Below are 7242 nucleotides of genomic sequence, written 5' to 3' on the forward strand. Positions count from 1 at the left end.
CTAAATAGCATATGGAAAGGTGCTCAACATCCTTGGATAGCAGAGAACTTTTACACACCAGAAGAAACTACTATATAACCACTAGAATTCCTAACATTAAAAGGACTGACTATTGCTGTTGAACTTATTGAGTACCTGGAACTCTCACACATTGCTGGTGTGAGAACACTCTGGAATATTGGCAGTACCAACTAGAGCAAAACATATATATATTTTTTAATCAATATTTTTTATTATTTTTAAATTGTGGGGTACAGTTAAGGGTTAGGTATACAAATATGCGTCGTTCAGGCACCCTTGTTGATAAGCAAAACATACATTGAAGTACACCCCAGAAAATCTCACCCAAGAGGAATGAGTGTTGAAATATTACAAAAATCATGTATAATGATGTTGAAAACAGCTTTATTTTAAATAGGCAATAGATGACAGCAATCCAACCTGAATAGAAGAACAGGCAAATACAGGCCGGTTTGTCAATATAATTCCATTATTTATAAAACGGAAGATATACTACAATGAAAAATAAATGTTCTAATGCCACATACAATCACATAGATAAACCTCACAGATGTAGAGTAAAAGGATCTAGACAGAAAAAAGTACATATTATATGATGCCGTTTAAATAAAAATGGAGAATAAGGCTAATGACTCCAGACATAGTTGATTTTGTGGGTCAAATATTCAGACAAAAATATTCAGGTCAAAAGAATAGTGACGTTAGTCAGGTGTGGAGAGCAGCTCTGTGGTGAGACCTGAGACCTAGTGGAATGTTGGAAATGTTCTGTGTCTTGATCTGGGTGGTGGTTCCATAAGAGTATACACCTGTAAGAAAAAAAAAGAGAGAGAAAAGAAGAAAAGAGGATACACATGGAAAAAGTCATCAGGGTTGACAATTAACATCTGTGCACTCTACTGTATGTAAGTTACAATTCAATGAAAACTATGCACATATGATGTATCTTAAGTTATCTGTGTTTGTCTGCATTCCCCCAGAGGATAGGACTGCTGCGAGGGCATGTATTTTCATGTCTTCTTATTCACTGATATTCCAAGCTTCTGCTTAATACCTAGAATAGTCACGAACATAATAGATGCTCAATAAATAATCATTAAGCAAATTATACTCTAACTTTTGTTGTGTCACTTCAGATTTTCTTTTGATTTTTGTTCATGTCTACTGGGAGGTGAGATTGTGTTCACACACTTCTAGGTTCTGCAGCTTTTTCACTGTAACATTTCACCTAATATTTGTACCTATTGGCAGTTCACATGCATGCACACTTCCAATATTTAATGGCTATCTAGCATTACTTCCTGCAGAAAAATTATATTTTACTTAGTCATTCTTAGGCTACTGGGCTTGTGGATTTTTCTTATCTACTTATCTTTTTGATGGCAGTATCAAATAAGTATCTTTAAACTAATTTCTTCCCCTGGTTATTTTGTTTGTGTAGATTCCCAAGGCAGACGATACAAGGTGAAGGGTAACAGTGGTTTTATGCTGTCATAACAGATTATTTGATTGTTCTCCAGAGAAAATCATTTAATTGATGGTGCTTCCAGCAAAACACATGCACTACCTTAGGCACTTGTTGGGACACAATTTCATCTTATGATACTTTTTTTTTTTTTAACTCTAACAGAGTTAGAGTCTCCCTCTGTTGCCCAGGCTGGAGTGCTGTGGCACACTCATGGCCACTGCAGCATCAACCTGCTGGACTCTGGAGATCCTTCCACCTCAGCCTTCCAAGTAGCCAGTATTACAGGCATGCACTACCATGTCCAGCTGATTTTTAAAAAAATTTATTGTAGAGACAAGGTCTCACCAAATTGCTTGGGCTGGTCTCAAACCCGTAGGCTCAGGCAATCCACCGGCCTCGGCCTCCCAAAGTGCTAGGATTATAGACTAAGCCACTGAGCCCAGCCATGATGATACTTTTATAGGCCTATAACAATACCTTGACCTTTCCTGCCTTTACATTTCTAAAAAATTGTTTGTGCATGTTTTTGCCTGATGAATCAGTGTCTTTGAATGTCCCTGTATAAAACTTTCTGGTTTTGTAGCTTAGTCAATACCTGGAGAAAGGTTAAAAGATGGTATTGTGGCCATCTTTACATTTCTTTCTCTAAGCACAATGTAATTAATTAACTGTGTTCTAGGTATCATATCACTTAATGTGATATGTTTATTTTTATGGGTCAACTTGACTGGGCTAACGAATGCCCAAATAGCTGGCAACACATTACCTTTGGTTGTGTCTGTGAGGGTGTTTCTAGAAGAGATTACATTTGTATTAGCAGACTGAGTAAAGAAGATCCAGTTTCATCAAAGCGGGTGCGTGTCACCCAAACTGTCAGGGCCCAGAGAAAACAAAAGACAAAGAAAAAGTGAATTTGCTCTTTCCACTGGTCTGGGACATCTGTTCTCTCCTGCCCTGGGACTGTTGTGCTCCTTGTTCTCTGGTCTTCAGACTTGTTCAGGGATTAACTTCATTATGGGCTTCTATCTCTCCCTCTGTTTTGAGAGATACCACCTCTGGCCTTCCTGCTTATCCAGCTTACAGACAGAAAACCGTAGGACTGCTGCACCATAATTATGTGCGCCAATTCCCATAAAAATAACTAGTATATATGCATGTATATAGACATATACACATGTACACACACATACCTAGAGTTCTGTTTCTCCGTAGAATTCGGACTAGTCTGCATAGAAAACAAATGTGGATTATGAAAATCCATAAGCGAATTTGTAAAATCAAACATAGGATAAGATGCTGGAGCATATCCATTTATGTCAGGCATTTTCTAAATGGAATGGGCTGGTTGAGATACCCCATAATAACTCCATGGAGGCTTGGAGGGAAGACGCCATCTTTTCTCCTGGCAAGTCTCCTTGTTCCCTGTCACCATGTTAAGGGCTTCACAGGGTAGGTCATCCCTCTACTTGCTTGTTTTACCAATTCAACGTGCATGAGGGTCCCTAGGAGGCTTGGAAGGTGGGTGCACAGTGGGAAAGGAGCTGCTTCTTTGGTGACTTACATCACTCATGTCCATGTCTGCAGCAGTCATTAGGTGCTTGTATGTTCAATTTTGACCACCCCATGGGGTATTCACTGCAGGAGGGCCCCATAAGCCATTGTAAGTTGGCAGTGACTTGAAGGAACTTTCCACACACCCTTCTCTTCTCAGGCATGGTGGATACTGTTTTTTTTGAGCTGGAGTCTCACTCGTTGTTCAGCCTGGAGTGTGCACTGACCTGCTGGGCTCAGGGGATCCTTCCACCTCAGCCTTCCAAGTAGCTGGAACTACAGGCACGTGCTACCACACCCAGCTAATTTTTTGATTTATTGTAGAGATGAGCTCCCACCAAGTTGCCCAGGCTGTTCTCGAACCTGTGGGCTCAGGCAGTTCTCTCACCTTGGCTTCCCAAAGTGCTAGGATTACAGGCTTGAGCCACCGCACCCAGCCATGGTGGATACCTTTTAAAATAAGTTCAGTTCATCCTGCCAAGCCCTGCCTTAGCAGCTCTTGAATAATTACCCCAGCGTGGGCTCAGGCTGCCTGGCTTGGAATAACGTGCCAAGAGCTGGGTGGGAGGTCTGCTGTCTGACCGTCAGAGAAAGTGACACCTCTCTCTACTCTGTACCCCGGAAGGTAGGCTGCCCAATTGGTCTACTTTTTACTCTTATCTGCATCCTTATGCCTGTAGGGACTGTCCCCAGTGACATTGTTTCTAGGTCCTCCCTGTAGGCAGCTGCTTCTGCCAATGGTTTCTAGGGGAGTAGGTACTCTTGTCTCCTTCCTCTAGACAAAATTCCAAGGGCCTTATTTCTTCAATTCCAGGTTCTGATCCATTCATGGGTCATAGACTAGAGTGTCTTAACCTCAGCACTAGTGACATTTGGGACAGCATATTCCTTGTTGTGGAGTGCTGTCCTATGCATTGCAGGGTGCTTAGCAGTATACTCAACCTTTACCCACTAGAAGCCAGTAGCACTTCTCAGTCATGATAATTAACAAAGTCTCTGGACAAAGCTAAATGTCCCCTGAGGAGCAAAACTGCCTCCAGCTGAAGGCCACTAGTGCAGTGGAGGGAGACTAGTATTAAAAAGAAACAAAAGGTTGGGCTTGATGGCTCAGCCTGTAATCCCAGCACTTTGGGAGGCTGAGGCGAGTGGATTGCCTGAGCCCGTGGGTTCGAGACCAGGCCGGGCAACTTGGTGAGACCTCGTCTCTACAATAAATAAAAAGTTAGCTGGGTGTGGTAGCATGTAGCTTCTCCTACTTGGAAGTCTGAGGCGGAAGGATAGCCGAAGTCCAGCAGGTCAACACTGGGGTGGCCATGAGTGTGCCACTGCACTCAAGTCTGGGTGACTCATCTCTACAATAAATAAAAAAATTAGCCGGGTGTGGTAGCGCGCATCTGTAGTTTCAGCTACTCGGAAGGCTGAATCGAAAGGATCGCTGGAGCCCAGCAGATCGAGGCTGTGGTGGCTGAGAACGGCCACTGCACTCCAGTCTGGGTGACAAAGTGAGACTCCAAATCAAAAAAAAAAAAAAAAAAATATATATATATATATAAATGATGTGTCCTGGATCATTAATTTAAAAAACTTTTAATATTGATATAATATCAAACTTTCAGGGAATTTGCAGAAAGATCCAAAGAACTCCAATGTGCCCAAATGGTGATGTTTCCACATCCTCTTCTTCCTCCCTCTCTTACTGCCCACCCGCCTGGCCTTTCTGTCTCTCTCCCCATGTGCTCCATATGAGCACAGGACCAGTTATGACAAAACACCATCCCCCTTTCTCCAAGACGCCATTCTTGATGTCTGGAATTAGGCTCAGAAGTGACAGTGGTTTATGCTCATCTTTGTCTGTGCCATCCTTTCCTTAGTGCCGCACTTGTCTATGCTTCGTGACAATTTATGTAACACATTTCTTTTTGAAAAGTTTAAAAAAGTTATCCAGAGAATTCCCGAGGACAAAATGTTCTTTTTTGTTACTATTTATCTTTATTATGCTGTGATTACTTTATTCAGAATTGTTATCTCTTTTTACACGTTTTGATATATTTGTATTTGTTCCACTTGGTTGTAACATTAATTAACATAATGCTGAATAAAACATATTTCCTCAATTTTATAAGTCCTTTTTATTGATTTTTTTTTTGCATTGGAGTCTCACTCCTTCACCCAGGCTGGAGTGCAGTGGCATGCTCACGATTACCCCAGCATCCACCTGCTGGGCTCAGGTGATCCTTCTGCTTCAGTCCTCCAAGTAGCCGGAACTATAGGTGCACACTACCATGCCCAGCTAATTTTTTCTTTTTCTTTTTTTTTGTAATTGTAGAGACAAGGTCACACCAGGCTGCCCAGGCTGGTCTCGAATCCCTGGGCTCAGGAAATCCTCTCGCCTCTGCTTCCCAAAGTGCTGGAATTATAGGCTTGAGCCACCATGCCCGGTCCTTTTTTACTGATTTTTAAATCTTCTTTCTTAGTCCTGATTTTTATTAAACTTATTTCATTTTGTTGTTGTTGTGCTTTTTCATTTGGCCTAATTTCTTTTTAGCAAATCATCTATTGACTTAATAAGCATATTGGAGACAGATTTAATATTTTTCTTCTTAAAATTATTTATTTTCCACTTTATTTTTGTCTTGAACTGTGTTCCTAGTCTACTGTCATGAAAGCCTAGTTTGTTTTGCCTTTCACTTAATATCACAGACATGTAGGAAATTTTTTTACAATTTGGTAGCGTTTTGTAAATGGTGTTTTTTATTTTCAGATTTAAGAAAATATCCTTTATATTTTCTAGTTCTTAAGTTTACCAAGACAATATTTAAGAAATTAAAAAACAAATTTGTGAAGTGGGACACTTTTAAAATTTGTAAGTATTTGCTTCTAATGATTTTTTTTTTTAAATTTGAGGCCAAATATCTTTGATGAACATAGAGGCTAAAATTCTCAACAAGATCCTAGCGAACCGGATTCAACAACACATCTCAAAAATCATCCATCATGACCAAGTAGGCTTCATTCCTGGGATGCAAGGCTGGTTCAACATACGTAAAACCATAAATGTAATCAAATACATCAACAGATGTCAAAACAAAAACCATATGATTATATCAGTAGATGCAGAAAAAGCTTTTGATAAAATCCAGCGCCTCTTCTTGATAAAAACCCTCGAACATCTAGGTATACAGGGAACATACCTCAAAATAGTAAAAGCCATCTATGAGAAACCCACAGTCAGCATACTCCTAAACAGACAAAAATTGGAACCATTTCCCCTGAAAACTGGAACAAGACAAGGATGCCCACTCTCACCCCTCCTGTTCAACATAGTATTGGAAGTCCTGGCTCGAGCAATCAGAGAAGAGAAGGTAATCAGGGGTATCCAAATAGGAAAAGAGGAAGTCAAATTATCTCTCTTTGCAGATGATATGATTGTGTACCTTGAAAACCCAAGAGAATCTGTCAAAAACCTCCTTACACTGATAAAGGCCTTTGGCAAAGTCTCAGGATACAAAATAAATTGCAAAAGACAATGGCATTTCTTTACACCAATAATAAACAAACAGAAACCCAAATAAAAAACACAATTCCATTCACAATAGTCACAAAAAAAATGAGATACGTATCTTCCTAATCAGAGACGTGAAAGACCTTTACAATGAAAACTACAAACACTGCTCAGAGAAATCAAAGATGACAAAAATAAGTGGAAAAATATCCCATGCTCAAGATTTGGAAAAATCAACATTGTAAAGATGTCCACCTTACCTAAGGCAATCTACAAATTCAATGCAATACCCATCAAATTACCAGCAACATTCTTCTCAGACCTAGAAAAAACAACGCAGGAATTCATATGGAAACACAAACGTCCAATAATAGCCAGAACATTCGTCAACAAAAAAAACAAAGCAGGGGGTATTACATTACCAGACTTCAAACTCTACTATAAAGCTACAATCATCAAAACAGCTTGGTATTGGTATAGGAATAGGCATATAGATCAATGGAAATAGAATTGAGATTCCAGAAGCAAAACCTCAATTTCTCAACCAACTCATCTTTGACAAAGCCTCCACCACCTACCACTGGGGAGAGGAGAACCTATTCAGTAAATGGTGCTGGGAAAACTGGCTGACCACATGCAGAAGATTGAAACAGGACCCCTACCTATCCCCATGCACAAAGGTTAACTCCAAATGGATCAGAGA

This window comes from Carlito syrichta, unplaced genomic scaffold, assembly GCF_000164805.1.
Source record: "Carlito syrichta isolate Samal-C Ts95f unplaced genomic scaffold, Tarsius_syrichta-2.0.1 Scaffold309076, whole genome shotgun sequence".
Classification (NCBI taxonomy): domain Eukaryota; kingdom Metazoa; phylum Chordata; class Mammalia; order Primates; family Tarsiidae; genus Carlito; species Carlito syrichta.